The 18,124-nt window shown below is 39.0% G+C and overlaps 1 protein-coding gene across 1 annotated transcript in view; it reads left to right on the top strand.

The window, feature by feature from the left end:
• Nucleotides 1-18,124, top strand: part of grik4 (glutamate receptor, ionotropic, kainate 4) — a 194,856-nt gene that overhangs the window by 91,577 nt on the left and 85,155 nt on the right. The gene's annotated exons all lie outside the window — the stretch shown is intronic.

The raw sequence follows: 18,124 nt of genomic DNA, 5'->3' as shown, positions 1-18,124 counted from the left end.
TTCCTCTATAGCTTTCTGCCTTTCTGTATTTCTTCATGTTTGAATAAGCTTAACATACACTTTTATGCTTCTGCGCCGATGATAGCAGTGGCTGGAAGCTCTATGTTTTTGGGTTATCTGGCTGTCTGTCTGATTCCTGTAAAAGCTGTATCTCTATATCATCTTTTGGTGGTGATTTTGGTGGTCAAAATGCAGGGCTCTCTGTTATCTTGCAACTATCTCGTTCTCATGAACGCAGTATCTCAAGAACACCTTGTAGGAATTTCCATGGATTTGGCTGAAACACCCACTTGTACTGAACTGATAAGAATTTGGTGGTCATTGGTCACTATAAAACTCTCATATCATTTTTTTTGGCCATAACTCCAGAAGTTATGCACTGACAAATGTCTAATAGGATAACATTATAATGATAAAGTGGTGTTATATCCAAAAGGTCAAAGGTAAATGTTGAGACATCATAATGTTCTGTAGATACCAAAACTGTGGTGATTGCATAGATCTTCTGTCGAAGATTGGTCGTGAAGCATCCGTGTTTCAGAATTTGTTGCCTCTTTAAAGCAACATCCGTATTTGAAGCATTGTCTGCTGAATGTAAACTGTAAGTGCAACTCGACTAGCTTGTGGAAGTATACACCAAGGAGGGGATTTTAGTTTTCATTTTTAGAAGAACATTATCTCCATTATTCTTCAGCAGCTATGGTTGGTTTGCAGGTTTGCCTGCAAACTAAGCTTATACCGTATCAAATTTTCTCTTAATTTGCTCTCATTGCTTAGTTAATTGGCACCGTTTCTTGCAATAGTTGGCCTTGAACTCTTGTGATGTGGAATGACATATAGGGAATTTTTCACCAGCTCTGTGATACACATAACATGTTCTATTTATACAAATTTAATCACATTGCATTGCATATTGTGGAGTGCACAGTTGCTTAACTGTGGTGAGTTTAACTTATTGTAGCTGTGTAAGTGATGCTTTGTAGTGAATGTTGCATACAGTTTACAGTGACAATGTCCCCAAAGAGGTGACGGAGGCAGATAGAGAAAGAGCTGAGAGAGGCAGCTAAAGGAAATGTTTCTTTGCAAAGTTGCTTTCAAAGCAGGAGCTTTCATTATGACTGAAATATCAAACAGCCACTTCTTAAATGTTTTATCTCCAGCAGGTATGCGCAAAAGTTACCTCTGCAACTTTTGTTAAAGTGTTTTTGTGGATGGTAAAGCTGAGTAAATCCCACATTGATAGTATACTTTGTAAGACTGTTTTATGTATTATTTTGTAGTATCTACTGTGCCAACTTTTAGGTGCAGTTTGGGGACAAAACTGTTTAAAATGAGACACTGCACCTCTTGTCTACGCACGTCCACACTGAAAATTAAAGAGACTGACCCCAAATTTGATAGTAATGGTGTTTAGGCATACGGGGGCTACAAGATCGGTGAGAGTTATTGTAAGATCATAAAGATAGCGGCTTGGAGAAAATTTGATGCAGTAGTAAACTTACCAGATAGCTGCTCCCTAATGGAAATTAATGAGGTTCGAAACACTTTGCTCTAATAGCGCTGTAGAGATGATTCATATCAAGCTGATTTATGACTCATTAGGAGTGGGCTGCTGCCATCTTCATGTTTTCCTCCACAGCCCTTGACATAGTCACTTCTCGTATAGTTCTCCTCCCCTCTCCTGTTCTTTAACCTGCTTGTCTTTGCTTTGCCTTTGTCTACAGCTAAATAAGCTCCCTCATCACTCTGCTCCGGTGCCTGCTGGCGGGCACAGTATAGCACACAGATTCATTTTAGATACTAGATGATGACCCTACGTCCCTCCTCCCACTACGATCACTACCATTTTCTTAAAATCCAGCCATTGCTCAGTGACGGCATCGTTAATAGCTTCAGCTAACATCATTAAAATGGCCAGCAGTGTGCCCCCGGCAGCCTGGGACATGATGCAGAGGCTGTGAGTAGAAAATAGAGGCCCTGTTGTCTCCTTAGTCGTCGTACTAAGTGATTCATCCTATTTATTGTGTTTTTAAATGGCTGTGCTGCCTGTGCATCATGCTCACACACACATGCATAAATACACTCCGACACAAAGGAGGATAGGAACAAGTTTTATTATTTTCTCTCAGAGCTCAGTTCATTGTTCGCCCATTTTCAAGACTCACTGTGATAGTTATGGCAATAACACGTTGAACGCCTGGGTCACTTTTTTATCCTCTCATTAAAGAACTCTCTGCCACTTCACAAGACTGTCCTTTCCAGAAAAATGGCAGCATCAGCCATTTGTTCAAAGGCCGTAAAACAGCTCAGAACATTCAGTGCAAAAGCTGGATGTTATGTGCTGTTGTCATAGCAATGCAAAAAAGTTAAGGTATGTGAGTCAAGGTGATGCATAGGGGCACAAAGAGTAGGATTTTGACAGACTCAAGAGTTTAATTGAGACTGAGGTTCACATTTCAGTCAAATTGAGTTTCTTTTAAAGCTACAACTTTTATGAAAATAGCTTTGTATCATATTTGCTGAAACAGTCACTTTATTCTGAAAGAAGTACATGAGACAGATAGAAGGAAATCATGACCCTCCTCCCCACTGCCTCTAATGGCATTCACCAAAAATAACCAATGAGAGCTGAGGAATCTCTTACACAGCTGTCAGTTGTGTCAATCACTGCTCGTGAACTGCAGTCAAACTGTTAAATAAGGAAGCGCTGATTAAATTAAATTTCTCACCTCAATGCCTCAAAAGTGTACTGTTTAGTTGTAAAATAAGAAAGTTGGTCTGGCTAGAGTCCTTGGCTTGACTGAGTCTATTATGGCGGCAGGGACACAAATTTTCTCATTTTACAGCCAAACAGTACATTAAAATATGTCTCTGAAACATTTCAAGTAAGAAAATGGTCAGAGCTGATCAAATATAATTTAAGATTCTTCTAGGGCATCACCTATTTCTTGCCTGAAATGTCTTCACAAAGATATTTTAGTGTACTGTTTAGCTGTGAAATGAGAGAGTTTCTGACCCGTCGCCAGAGTACCTACCATTGCCCACTGGCTGGACCAGCTTCCTCATTTTACAGCTAAACAGCACTCTTAAATATGCTTCTGGCAACAATTGAGGTGAGAAATAGGCAATGTAGTTACAGAATCTTGATTCATGCCGAGTTTGAAAGTTTGTCCGCGCAAGAGCTGTGGTTGACGGGGCGACAGCTTCGTTACAGACTCCTCGGCTCTGACTGGTTGTATTTGTTCACATGCAGTAATACCATTCAAAGCAATACAAGGCAATAGAGTAAGCAGAGGAAGATGATTTTTTTTCCACAGATAAACTGTCTTATTTTTTTCTGTGTAAATATAGCAACAGTCAGCAAATATGATTTTTTAAAATCATTTTATTTATTTATTTATTTTTTATAAAAGTTGCCAACTGCAGCTTTAGCTATGATATCATGCCCAGAAGCTAGTGGAACAGAAACTAGCCCACTCAGTTATTTAGCTTCCTGTATGTAACCATAGTAGAAGCAAATCAGCAAAAAAAGATAATCTTCCATTTTTGGATAGCTCATATAGGGACTTTTTTAATACAGTGACAAATTAACATTTTCATTTAGTACTTTGTGGACTTCATTAAAGTTTGGAATAGAATCTGAAGTAGTCTTTTTTAAACAAATGTTAACACCTGTCTTGAATCACAGGGAAGCAAGATAGATGATAAAGAAGATTTGAAGGTCATTAATGTCTCTCTGTGTGTGCCTCCCAATGGTAGCGTGTCTTCCAGTCCAGATATTTCCATTATCTTAGGGAGCAAAAAACATTTCTGAAGCCTATTTAAAGGTTACACTTATCACTTACTCTTTCACCTCTTCCCCTGAAAAAGCTTTTACATCTGCTGAACTGTGACCTGATACATTTACGTCTTCCTAGCAGTCATTTTAATGAACATAATTATTAAACTGTGGGGGAAAAAAACAGAAGGCAAAAATAATTCTGCACCACTTATAAAACAGAAATATGGATTTAAAATATGTCTGTGATGTTTAGCAAAATGCAGAATTAGCAACTATGATACACCTGAGCAACTACACGTGTTTATCTCACTCTTACAATATGACAAGCTTATAATATTGAAATGCAGCAGCACTTTGATGTGACTGTCTTACGTGTTTTCACAGTGTGGTGTCTTTTGAGTGAGCTGAATGTTTGCTATTAAATAATGGTTCGTGCTTTGACATCAGTTTGACTTTGTTAAGCTTCAGTTTTTTTCGTGGAGACATGCAGCTTTTCCTGATAATAACTGCAATGTTTCCTCCCAGGAACTTGCTCAAGTTATTTATTCTTGTGCTTTTAGGACAGTAGGCGGTATTCATAATTTCTGTGTTATTATACTATATATATAGACACTGTTAAAATAGCAGGAAAGACAGAGCACATAAAGTTCAGAAGTGTGAGTCCTTTCTCTTCACTCTGCCATCAATGGGAACATTTTCCAGAGATTTATTTGTTGGTTGACACAAAGTTCATGGCTCAGGATATATTCTTGATAGCTTTAATAAATCTGAATTTGGCTCTCTATAATTTAAAACAGTGTTCGTGGAAGTTTGCCTACCGCAGCCTCTTATTGAATAGATACAGAGTTGGTACCAACGCAAAGACAATTCACTTTCAGATCTCTTTATTTCTGTTATTAAAAACCTGCTACTTGTACCAGTTTAAGTGTGTCTGTGTGGGCGGCAGGTTTGACCTTCTAATGGCGTCTAATTAAACACATAGAGGTAATAAAAGCTACAGTTTGAGGTTCAGATTAGAGTCAATGACCATCTAAAACTATGTGTCTTGGGTGGGAAAATAAACTGTGTGTTCTGATCAAAGGAGCATTGAATCCATCTAAATTGGTGTCAGGAGTTTGGTCATGATGAAACAAGTTAACCAGAGGGGTTTGCAATTTTTGTTAATTTAGGGAAAAGTAGATGCTGTGTTCAGTGCTAATTTGGGATCTTTAGCATGCATGATATGGTGGCAAATCGTACCTCACAACCTTGTTTGTGAGTATTTTGGAGAGGGCAGGGATTCTGATAAATACTGAAGATATCTGATTTTCTACTAGAAGAAACAAAACAGTTGCTGGAGTTAGTCACTGTATGCAGTCATTTTGCTGCCAAAAATTGTTTCATGTACTGTACATGCTAGTGTTGCCAGCAACTCAGTCATTTGTTTTCACAATATTTACAGCTTGACAATCCAAGCTGAATTGTCAAGCTGTAAATACTGTGAAAATAAATGAACTGAAACAGCTAATAAAAGCAGGCTGATCACTGAGTTAGCCCTTTAGTGAATACTTTTACTCCCAGCTCTACTCATAGTGTAACTTTTGTTGTATGTTTTTCATTTTTATTTTAATTTTAATCTTTTTTGTTTGTTTGTTTGTTTGTTTTGTTTGATGACACATCATGTACAAAGTACAATGGCTTCAGAGGCTCTTTAGAAGATCAAACATACTGTCATATTCATAATACATAAAGTGTACCTTTTTGAATACTTTCTGAAGAATGTAACTGGTAATAATAAATTATGCATCACTACTATACGTGATGATGAAAAATATGGGTTTCTGAAGAATGACACGTAAGATTAATTATGCAGGTATTAACACAGAGAATGTCCTCGTGACTCACATATGAAAATAGAAACTATAGATATTGTTATTGCTAGTCATGTACAAGTCCATTGCAGTTTGTTGTAATTTTTTATGGCTCATGAATATTAAATCATCTCACTACATATATTGCATCCTTTATGCATCACCCCTCTCCTCCCTCACCTTCTCTCTCTTGTCCTCTCACTTGTCTCCCTGTATTCTCTCCAACCATCCCTTCCTCTGCTGACACTTCATTTATCTGTGGTCCTGACATCCCTGACTAACGATCTGCCAGACTGCTCCCCTGCCTAATCTGTTTTCCCTGAATCATCTCAAGGCGCTCATCAACGTCCTCACGCAGCTACCTGTCTCCAGTCAGGGTTTTTGTCATGCCCACTTATGGTGCCGACAGCTCTCAGTCTTCATTTTGTTTGGGTTTTGTGTATTCTGTTACGTGTTGATGTTATTGATCTAGAGTGAGAAGTTCAAGAAGAGGTAGAGATGCTCCATTTCTCCAATTACAACCAAAATTATTGCATGATGCAATATATAATCAAGTGTTTTATAGCTATGAGACTTATTTGCATGCTCCCCTTAATGAGTGTTTGACTGTGTTTGTTAGATAAACATGGCAACCGTTCATTTATCACTGTTATTATGAAGGTCTCTATGGAGAAGATGGATGTGAAAGAATGCCAATTCATTGACCATCATTAGGGACAATGATCGACATTAGGTGCTGCCTGTGGAAAAGAGATTGTTTGTAATTTGCTTGTCCTTTCATTAAAAGACATACGATTCAAATAGTGGCACCTCGTAATGGTCTCTGAAACCTGCTATGGTCCTCGCTACATTAATTCTGCGCTGTGATTTCAGAGGCACTGGTCCTGGGTAATGTAAAGCTTAATCTAGAAACAAGTATTCCCTTTAGCTGATGGTGCTCATCAGAATTAGACACGCAGGTGATGGGGAGGAAAAGCAGCGCACAGGCATCACTCAGATCGTATCAAACATTGTTTCTTTTATTCCATGTGATAAAGCTCTCTGCGCTGGTTTATTTTCCTCTCTCCCCATTAAGTCCACTTAATACCAGCCGTTAATATCCTGGGCTTTAATTGCAAGATCTAATAGAAATCTTGGCCCTTGGGTCGCAGCGAACAGAGAGATTAAAACAAAAACATGCTTGACGGAGGAGCACAGAAAGTTAACAGCTCCGCAGGGCTTTTACAGCTTCTCGCTGTAAAGTAGCCGACATCATGCAGCTCCCTCAGCCTTAACTTAATGTTACACTCACACGAGAGAGAGCCACACGCGTATACTCGTCTGATGGATGCATACACACAAACAATCAAAACAAACACACACACACACACACACAAACACACTCACAGAGGCAGGCACACGTTTGCACTCAGTCCCCGCTCCATGGCTTCCATCTAAGTGATTTGTGTCCCGTGATCCAAGCTACTCGGCAGGATTGAATAAATCACATCAGGTTGGCAGTGACTCATCATATGTTGACGGGATGCCTAATGTCATTTGAAGGTTAGGTGAGCACGGGATCAGGCCTAGCAGCGCCTCACATGGCACACTTTCACTTTATGATGTCATTTTGAATCTTGATGAAAGCGTGCAGGCCCTCTCTTCCTTGCTTTCACACAAAAACAGTCAAAAACACGCTTTGACACACGGTGCTGGCTGACATATTATCCCTCTCTGCAAAGCGGGGGCCATCAGTTCAACCCCCCCCCCCCCCACACCCCCCCCTCTGTTTGTTTTGTTCTTCATGTTCCATTTCCTCTCCACACACCCGTGATCCCTCTTGTCACTGCAGTCATTGTCATGCATCCGTGCCTGAAGAGCTGCCAGCACGTCCTGACTGTCTCACGCACACACGCACACAAACACACACACACACACACACACGCATACGCATATGTATGAATGCTAAAACTCAAATAAATATACTCATGTACACGCTCACCCACACAACATCCCTAACGTCCCTCCCACTCACACATACAGTTGTAACATCTTGGCCTGCTTATCTACTGTCTGTCTGCTTCCCGGATATAAGCTGCGTATTTTTTGTCTTCTGGTGTCATAAACGAGAGATGGTGATACAGAGAGAGGCAGCACATAGACCTCATGCAAACGCACACTTCCAAAACACATTCATTTAGGCCCTGTCTGCAAGGGGTGGGAATCTCCAGAGGCCCCATGATACAATGTTATCCCCGCACTTAAGTCACAATACAATATTATTGCAATTTTAAACATTTTGCAGTATATTGAGTATTGCTATAGCACATTTTGTGAGTTAGTTTCCATTTCAAACTGCTAGTTATGTCCCAAAAGGAAACCTAAAAAGATATTTCTTTCTCATTTCAGTCATTTTTATTGCAGCAAATTCTATCAAATGGACAGAAGAAGCAATTGATTTTATTATCCTAATAGGCTAGAATATTTTAATTTGTAATTGCTATATTAAAAATGAATATAATAAAAATAAACAGAAGTTGGAATCTGTGTATCAATACAATATTTCCACAGAAAATATCGCAATGCTATACTGTTTTGATATTTTTTTCCACAGCTACTGTCTACACATAAACAGAGGATTTTGAAAATTGATATTTTCTCCTTAAAAGAGTAATTCTGTTCCACACTAGAAGACAAAAACAGCTCCGCCAGCATTAGCTGTCCTCAGCAGCTTCCCCTCATCACCTTTTTGTAAAACGCTTACCAGAGATCCCATCACCATTCATTCCCGTTTGATATTATTAAAGAAGCTCACTCGTACATACGAGTGATGCTCTGGACATGTAAAAGTCATCCTTCACTTCCTCTTTGACAACAACCCCACATTGGAAAGTGTCCTGCATTGTTGACTCGACATGTCCTGATTCAGGACTGTCTTTTCTGGTAGACTTTAAACCACAGGAGCTCGAGCAAAAACACTGGATGCAGTAGATGTGTCTGTTTATCTGTGAAGTAGTGAAGCTATACAGAGTTTAAGTGTAAAATAATATTAGAACAAGCAGTACTAACAAAATGTTAGCTTAGCTGGTAGTCGCCGTTGTTATTGTTGTTTCTTGTGTATACTGTTGCTCAAAGCAACAATGGACATGCACAAATTTAGGAAATTACATCATCCTTTCTACACACCAGCACAAATAAACAGAAGCCAGAGTTTTGAAAAGCCTGCCGTTTAAAGGCCGTTTGGATGACTTAAACTCAGTTTGCATGTGGGCGAGAGGCCAAAACGTGGCGGAAAATATCAGTTTACAAAATTTTTTGTATACAAAGGGTCTTAAATTCATATTTTTTTCTCATGGGTTATATTAGTCAGAGCTGATTGGCAGGTTTGTCTGAAAAGTGTAATGAGAAGAGTTTTTCCTTGTAAAGCAAGGCCGATGCTGTTATTCACTAGTTAATCCCTATTCTCTCCCAGACACTGCTGTGCTCCTCATCATTTGTTCTTGGCCAGTTGGGGTTCTGGGCTCGATATGCTCCATGTTTCTAATTATTCTTTCCAACACTGTCAAATGATACAATGCTTTTTAATTGAATGTGCCACAGAAGAACAGCTGAAATGTATGCCTGCTTCCTCTCTGACCTCCACAAACATCTTTTTCAAATTCTCTTTGGCTCTTATTCCAATTGTTTTTTTTCATTTGCTAATTTTGAGGGGGTTGCTTTGCCCTCTGTCACCCTGTTCTTGTAAAGAATAGATAGTGGCTACTGCCTCTGCCCTTGTCCTTATAATTCCTCCTCGTTTTTACAGCTACCACTTTCCTTATTGCCAAAACCTGCATCCCGCTTCTCATTTTCGTTTTCTCTCTCTCACACACTCTCTCTCTCTCACTCTGTATTTCTCTCTGGGTGTTGTCTGGCCATGATAACAATATTGTCTAGGTGATACAGAATTCAATTTCACAAGTTTATTGTTCTGGTAAAGTTTCTTGTCCCATATCTGTGAATGTGAATGAATAGAGGGAACATCCCTTTAAAAAAAAAAGAAAACTTAAAATCAGCCTTGCCCTCCATCTCCGGTGTGCACTCTGGTACAGAAGATTTATAAATCCAAAAAAGGAGTCTTGTCAGTCAAACTGCTTTAGAGGGCAGTCACTGTGACTGTGAAAATGATTGGGATTTAATTAATTCCCCTCCACGGCTTATGTAAAGTTCATATTTCCCTGTTTAGACACAGAGTTTGAGAATCAATCAACTGAGTAATAGAAAAGGTAATAGGCTACGTGGACGGTGACAACAGAGAGCTGCATCCAGCCAGAATATAAACTATGTCATTATTATGTCACAACAAGTGTGTTTCCCAAATAATGTCTGCCTGCTTCTCATTTGTAATGCAAAGATGCCAACTTACTTTGCTAAGAGTTACATTTATGGCATTAGTGTTGCAAAGAGCTGCTTGAATACTTGCTGCCGTAAACTTGTCAAAGGACAAATTCTCTTGAGGCTATAACTTGATGCAGTCTCACTATACACCGAGCATTAGGTACTTATTTAGTCTTTTCACAGTGTTTTCAAGACTTAGTTGAGCTTCAGTAGATTGAAGTCAACTTTGGCTCTGCTATTATCTCAAATTGGGATTTATACTTGATGTTAGAAGTCAGTGCCTATCCAGTCTATGGTTTTAAGGTTTGGATAGGGGATAAGATGGATAAGATTTGTATCACTTGCATTCATTTTTGTCCTGAGGGTACTGCTCAGCTGCTCACCCTGTGCTTCCACTGGAAAGTTTGTTAATCCATTAACAAAAGATGGACAGTGTATTTCTGGATTTGAATGTAGAAGAAGCTCATCTACGAAGTCTATCCTTAAAGTCATCCAACAAAATTGCCAGAGTGAATGTACATTTCTGCAAACATTTGTGCATTATAATGTTGTGAATATGTTGAAACTTTAGACTTTTTAACGTTCTAACAATGCTTTCTGTAACATGTGGTTATGTTTAGACACAAAAACCGCTTGACTATGGTTAGGAAAAGATCCTATTTTGGCTTAAAATACACGTTTTGGTGCAACAACAACTGGTTACGTTGTGTGTTGGTACCAAATACTGACATTTTGCTAGTGGCCCTTGGCCCCAGATTCTGACACACAGAGGTACCCTTTAGCAGATGAGATGCACCAGACAAGGGACTTTTTAATTTTCTGACCAACCGCTGTAGTGTAAAGGCCATAGGGCAGGAAGGTGGAGAGGTGGATGGGTCAAACAAACTCAGGACTTCCACCCTGGAGACCACTGGCAGTATTTTGTGTGAATTGTAAATGTCAGTTAAGTTATTCTGATAACAACAAAATTTGCTAGTATGTGTAGCATACTATGCTAGTGATGTATGTCATGTGAAGAATGTAACAAGTGTACATAATATAAGCCAAACCAGGAAGGTTTTAAGCTCAGTATTTTGTTGGTTAAACCTGAAGAGGAAAACCTAGAAGCAAAATGGCTTACCTAGTTTTAAAGTTTATTTGAAAAAAGAGACTATGTATTTCATGAGAGGAAACTGTACATTTCCTATGAAAACTGAAGTTTAATTTGAAAAAGACACAATGCATACGTAAATTACCATGATACCCTGAGCGTCCATGACAGATGCTGGAGGGGTACCAGGGTATCATAGTTTAACGTGTAGGGTTACTGACCAGGCGACGTAATTAGATGAGTCGGGAGTGAGAATGTGTTGGCTTTGAACAGTGGTCTGCAGCTTGGGAGCCATCTCGCCTAGGTGTCACTTCATCGTCCATCCCATCCTCATCACTTTAGAATGTTGATATGATGTTTATGAAATGTACGAATGTTAAGTATCTCGGGTTTAAACGTACAATGGCACCGTTTTCCTCTGGCGACTGGGCTGAGTCTTCACTCACTAGTAAATCAACATATCAAAACATCACTTTTTAGACCTCCCTGTGGGAACTTCTTATCTATGTATGAGACTATCTACACTTGCATCCAACATGTACAGCATTAATTGCAATCTGCATGTAGTTTTCCATATTGACACCATGCAGTAGTGTTTTGTACGTTTATCTGTTCTTTCATGTGATGTGATTCAGTATTGTTGCAGTTTCCATGTGTGAAAAGAGCAATTCTGACGGGAGAATGTGCTTACTTTTGTGATATGAAGGCTGAGTGAGACGCTTCATTGGCACTTCCAATCAGTTCATTATGCTCCATATCAGATTGCACAGGCGACTAATAAACTGAGTCTCATTCATGTCTTAATCATTTATTTATTGCCTTATATTGAAGACAATCTGATTTATTAAAACATCATCTCTCTATTTTGGAGCCACAACTCTTGAAGAGGAAAAGCTGATGTAAAGTTGCAACATAATGATGCATTTTTTTTTGGGACCAGTGATGCAGTTATCCACTACAGTCGCCATTTTTTTTTTTTTTTTTTAACACTGATTGGACATATTGTTTGTCATTTAAGGTTGGAAAAATAGTCTTTTCTAAGTTTCCACTTAAGGCAAATGAATGTGAATGTTTTATAAGTGGTTGCCTTCATTATTCAAAATAAGAACATGCAAAATACCTTAGTCACCCACCTCACAGAAAGTGAAATGTCTTTGTGAGTGTAATGCTTGGACTTTCTCACACAAAAAGAGAGGAATGACAGATGCATCAGCATGCATATCAATGTTCACAAAGGGCATTCATAAATCATTTATGTCTCATTGGGAGGGTTAACAGGTTGGGACGTGAGGTCTGTTCATGTTAAAAACATTATAAATTGATCGGGATTCATAAAGAGAAGTGCGTTAGAAAGCGTTGTGATTTTTAATGAGCTCTGACATTAATGGAAACCAAAGCCAGCCCACAAAGAAGAAAAATGCATTTTAATGTCGAGCAGGTTTTGGCTGCCTTCTGATAGTGGAGATGCTGGAGTCTGTGTAAGAGACTACCAACGACCTGGCATGTTTAATATGTGAGTCAGGCCTCCTTGCCTTATCACCCCAAACATAACTTTCCAACGATATTAAAACACACCCCGAGAAGGCTTGTTTACCATAAAATTATAAGATTTGAAGTTCCCCAGTCTCTTTTTATCTTTACAGATTAGCCAGACAGCAGCTGGATGTTTGTGTAAATGAAGGTAAACAATTTAGTGTAGTTTTCCACCTCTCAGACTCAGACCTTTGTATGTGTGAGGAGCTCTGGCGTATTGATTACTCTGTGTCAGCCCTATTACCATGAGCGCTGCCTCTGAGCCCCATGTCTGGATGACTCAGTGTTGACAATTGTATTACAGCCTATTATCTTCCAAATCCCAGAGCTTGAGTCATAGCTTACTGTAGGGTCTTCTCTGGAAAGTTGAAATTGCTTGCTGCCTTCATACCTGACTTCCTTTTCATGCTCTGTAACTTTCTGCCCAACATCATCCCACAATGTCCATCTGGCTACTGTCATTTCTTGACTTCCTGCCTTCAGTTTCTTCCTTTTCCCCTCCTGATTTCTTCACAGCTTACCAACCTTATTTACACTTTTGTTATGTCTCTGAGCCAGCAATTATTATGGCCCAAGGCACGATGCTTTCTGGTTGTTCATTGTCCTTCACTTGGGAATATGATATCTCTTGAAAACCTGGATGGGATCTCTTCAGTTTGGCACAAACATCCTCATGGACTCAAAGATGAACTGATTGGATTTTGGTCTCTGCGACCTCTTTTAATGTCTGAAGATCAAAATAAGGGAATTACTTGAAATCTGGCACCGACGTCCACTTTGAGTCGAGGATAAACGGATTATAATTTGGTGGTCAAAGGTCAAGGTCACTGTAACCTTGTGTCCATCTCCTTCTCATTGATGCAATATGTTATGAAGGCCTAGGGGGAATTTCCTCAGGTTTAGCACAATCGTCCCCTGGGACTTAAGAATGAACTGATTAGAATTTGGTGATCAAAGGTCAAGGTCACTGTGACATTACAAAACTTGTTTTTTGGCCATTACTCAACAATTGATATCCTAATTGGGACAAAAATTTATGCAAATGTCTAATTGGATAGAATGATGAAGTGGTGATATTAAATATCTAAAAGGTCAAATTTAAACTTCAGTGTGACATTATGAGGTTTTGCAAAAACAATTTTCTGGCCATTATGCAATGTCATAACTCACAGAAGGGGAGACAATTTGGTCAAATACTGAACTGGTGGCACAAATCTAGAGACTGTGGTGGTAGTATAGATCTTCTGCACTGCCCGAGGGAAGATGTGTGTGAAGCATCCATGTTTTTACAGATAGGGATGTGAACTGTAAGTGCCACTTGACTGGTTCAAAGAGTCATACATTTTAAGGACGTTAATTCTAGTTCTTCCTTCTGTTGCTGTCTGATTTTCTCCTTCTCTTTATGTATCTGCCTTGATCCTGCCAGTAATAGAACAGTAAATTTGAAACTTGCTAAAACAGAGTCCCCACAAATCAAGAATCATTTTGCTTTTCACATCATTTTCACATGAAATGTAACCAAAGTCCTATTAAGTGAGAATTTCACACAATTCCTTAAACTCCAAAAAATACCAGCATCTTTGTGGCTTGCACGGAGGCAGATGCTCCACTGTGTGGGGATGCACTACTTAACACTTATTAGCTTGCTTATATCTAATTAAAATTTTAAAAGGTCATATTTTGAAAAAAACTGTGAGCATTTTTTCTTCACTTTGCTAATTATTGTAAATCAGCACCAGAAAGCCTGAGTGGCATTTGGTTGGTTACCCCATTTACCTCAATGTCATGCCTGTTTGACTAATCAAAGTGTGCTTAACTCAAGTGTGTGTCTTCATGTGTTTATAAATCTCTATGTACTTTTGTATTATAACACATTTTGTACTGGCCAGGAAGTGATGAGTGATATTTGGAGCAAACATCGTGTCCATGCCGTTGCTGTTTTAATCAGTCTGATGGAGGTTTCATTTTGACAAAGCGTGAAACTGTTAATATATTCTGATTATCACTCGGCCAAACAATGAAATCCAGACGGGAAGTTCAATACACGCTCATGCTGAGCTGCTGAGCTGATTGTGTCCAATCAGGATTAGTGAGTGAAACAAGTTGTTATGCATGTTCTGCCACAAAGACAGGTGAGGTCTGTCATTAGGTCTTTAATTAGACTTTAATTAGATAATTAGGAATATTCTGACACTAAGACCTCAATTAATGTTGCCTTATGTTAATGGAGATGCACCTATAGGTGACGCCTCTAGTGTGAAGTTATTCTTCTTAAGATTGTGTGCTGCAGATGGTTTAAGAATCAAACTTATTTTATCTGTATTGCCGTCACAATATGAGTGTAATTTTCTACACCAGATGGCTTTCATTTCAGATTTTGAGCTGTTTATAATGCCTGTGCATTCTGTATGCTTAACAGCTTTCATTTCCGTCCCAATGCAGAACACCCTGCTGATCCAATTAAATTGGTTGCAGAATTGGCTACATCTGTGACTGGGCTGAGAGCAGAACAAAGAATTTATGGGACAACACTCACACTTGCATTCCTTCCAAAACAAAACGGGGCAAATGAAGATAAAGAGGAATGGTCTCTGACACAATAGACCAAGTAAATCAAAAGCATCTCCAAACAGCACTTTGAGGCAATCCCATCACTGGCCACTGAGGACAGGAAGCAGACACACAGGAAGATATCCTCCGTTAAAGTGGAAAACAGAAACAGAATGGTTTTTCAAAATGAAATCTGGATGAGGCAGCAGAATCTCCATCTTTCTTGTAAAAAAGACCACAGTAAGCTCAATTCACCAGAGCTGAGCCAGCAAGGCTCAATCACCTTTGCCAGTCAAGATTAAATGTGGTAAGAGTTTGTTTTGATCAGGGAGTTTTAAATTCTGCGAGCTGCATTCTCTCTGCATCTCTCTCAGACTACCTCAGAAATAAAAGTAAGTGTGATATTTAAGTATAGTGAATTAATTTAGCCAAATCTCAACATGACTGTTGGAAGCCAAACATGTCCATTAATCTACAGTTTATGCCACAAACAAGTGGTATATATCATCTGAAAGCAGGGAACCTGGAGAATATGTAATAAACACATATATTGGTTAGGTGCCTATTCAAACTCTGAAATCTCAGAGTTAATAAGGGTTTGGAATATTATGGTAGTGGTAGGTTTGTAGCTATATTATGCTATTTTTACTACTCAAAAAAGATAAAATAGTCAAAAATTTGAGATGTGGCTTAGGTCTGAGTGTCAGGTTTTTCTAGTCATAAATCTGTATCTGTATATAATGCGTCTTGGTTAGGCATATTACATCACACTTTAAAAGTTAAGAGTATAGAAAATTATGAAGGAAGTATATGATTGCCATTCCCATGTTCAGTTATATTTTATAAGTTGTTGCAGCAAAATTTGGGTCAACGCTGTTTGTTACACAGATTTAGTGCTAAAGCATAATGCTTAAGCTTTTTTCTCATTCAAGAATTGATAAAACGGTCAAAAATATCACAAAAATACCACATCAAGACACCAAGACCTTGAGAAACAACTTAGAAAAGTCCATACTGTGATTTGGTACCAAAAACTTTTGCCATTTGGAAATTTCTGTCAGAATTACATTTTAGGGGATTGGATGGCGAGCACTTCTGCTCTGAAAACTGCTGAAAAGCCCCATTATGTGATTATACCTATGAGAGCCATACATCCTCTGAATGCTTCAGGTCTCAGGTTGGTGATTGTAAAATCTTATGATGCTTTGATCATCCCAGAGGTCACAATAGGTCTTTTTATACAGTGATGTCCATTTGAGCCATCTAGACATTTGCTGTATATAGTGTATTATTTCCCGGCCTTTCTAACACAGAGTGAACATCTGGTCTCAAAGCTGAGGGGTTATTCGGTCTTGATGAGAAATACTCAGGTGATCGATGTAAAACACTCAGGGCCTCACCAGGATGAGCAGAGTTTAGATGGAGTCTCATCTCCATTATCTGCTGCCTCTCCCTCTGTGTTTTTTTTTTCCTGTTTCAGTTATTTCAGCCACTCACTCCTCCACCCCACCGCTGACTCCGCAGCCTTCAAAGTCCAGGAACCGTTGTCAGTTCTCTAACAAAAAAATCTGCACTATGGAAGCAAGCTTTTCAGTTAAAAGAATTCATAAATGAGCAATCTTTGACTTTGTAGGCTTCCTTTTTTTCTAAATTTCATTTGCTTTTTGTGCTTTCAGCTGTTAGGTTTCTCCATCAAACTCTGCTTGGATTTGAATGAATAGTTTACTGGAAAAGAGACTGTTTCAGATTCCAAACATATGCTAGTCTTTGTAATATTTATGGTGTTTTTGGCCTCCACCAGCCTCAGAATTATTCTGGGCATAAGGTCTCTGCCTCACAAATAGGCTGTTACTGTTGCAGGTCAGACGTAATTCTATGAATAATGGAATAAATTGGTCATTTGTTTCCAACACTGCAGGAATGCTGCCAGATTGTTTTGATGTATGCAGCTATTAAATGCTTTTAAACAAAGCTAATGCATCAACCCCAGCACGTTGCACTAAGATATATTCATGGTCATCTCAGGGTGAATGTAACTAGCTGTCCACTTGGACTGATGTAAGTGGCAGGTTAGTGACCTGCACATGAAGGATCACTTGGATACAGTCCATGCATATACACTGCAGTGAAGTGTCCAGTGAGTGGAGGAGCTGCAGTCACAGTTTTCAGGTCTGGCTGCAGCAGACTATTGTGTGAACTTCTAGAACAAAATTTAGTGAATCATCTATCCAATTTTGCTTTTACATCCCAGGTTCATAAGAAGTCCACAGGCATGACATTTGGTTATGCTCCCTCTCTCCTCTCCTTGCAACCCACGCTCTCTGAGAACATCGTAATTAAGAGGCTGCAGGAGGCTTTAGAGCTCAGCCTGAATTTACGTGGCAATTGATACAAGCATGAAATGACTTATTGCCAAAAACACTGCATGAACATTCCAGCTATTAGAGAATAATCAGTGTGCCACTGGAAATGGATTTCATTACAGAGCAAAGCCCAGACTGAGGCCTAAAGGTTTCACCCTGCCCCCAGAATAACAGGAGGGACGCCATTAATTAGCACTTTATCATTAGGAAAATCAATATGCAATTTACTGAAATGTTACTCAATCATAGGCTACTGGAGTCTGTCTGTTCTCTCACAGGGCTGCCATGCAAGATAAGGAGTTTTTTTTTCTCTTGTTCAAATTGTCAATTATGATTATCACCACTCATGGTTCTGTCTTTATCTGGGGCACATTTTTCTAAACAGGAGATAATGTCTTTACCATTTAGGATGCAGCAACCAAAGGAAATGTCACATGACTATGTCTTTAAAGATGCCCCAATTAGATGACTACATTACGACTGTAATATGAAAGGGGTCATTCTTGGTGAGAAACCCACAAAGAATTATCAATGGACTTTGCAGATGCCCTCAAACTTACAAAGCGTTTTAGAATCTTTCAGCTCATTGTTTCATTTTCTA

Source organism: Plectropomus leopardus, chromosome 5, assembly GCF_008729295.1.
Source record: "Plectropomus leopardus isolate mb chromosome 5, YSFRI_Pleo_2.0, whole genome shotgun sequence".
Lineage (NCBI taxonomy): Eukaryota > Metazoa > Chordata > Actinopteri > Perciformes > Serranidae > Plectropomus > Plectropomus leopardus.
This window is presented reverse-complemented; position numbering and strand designations above follow the sequence as displayed.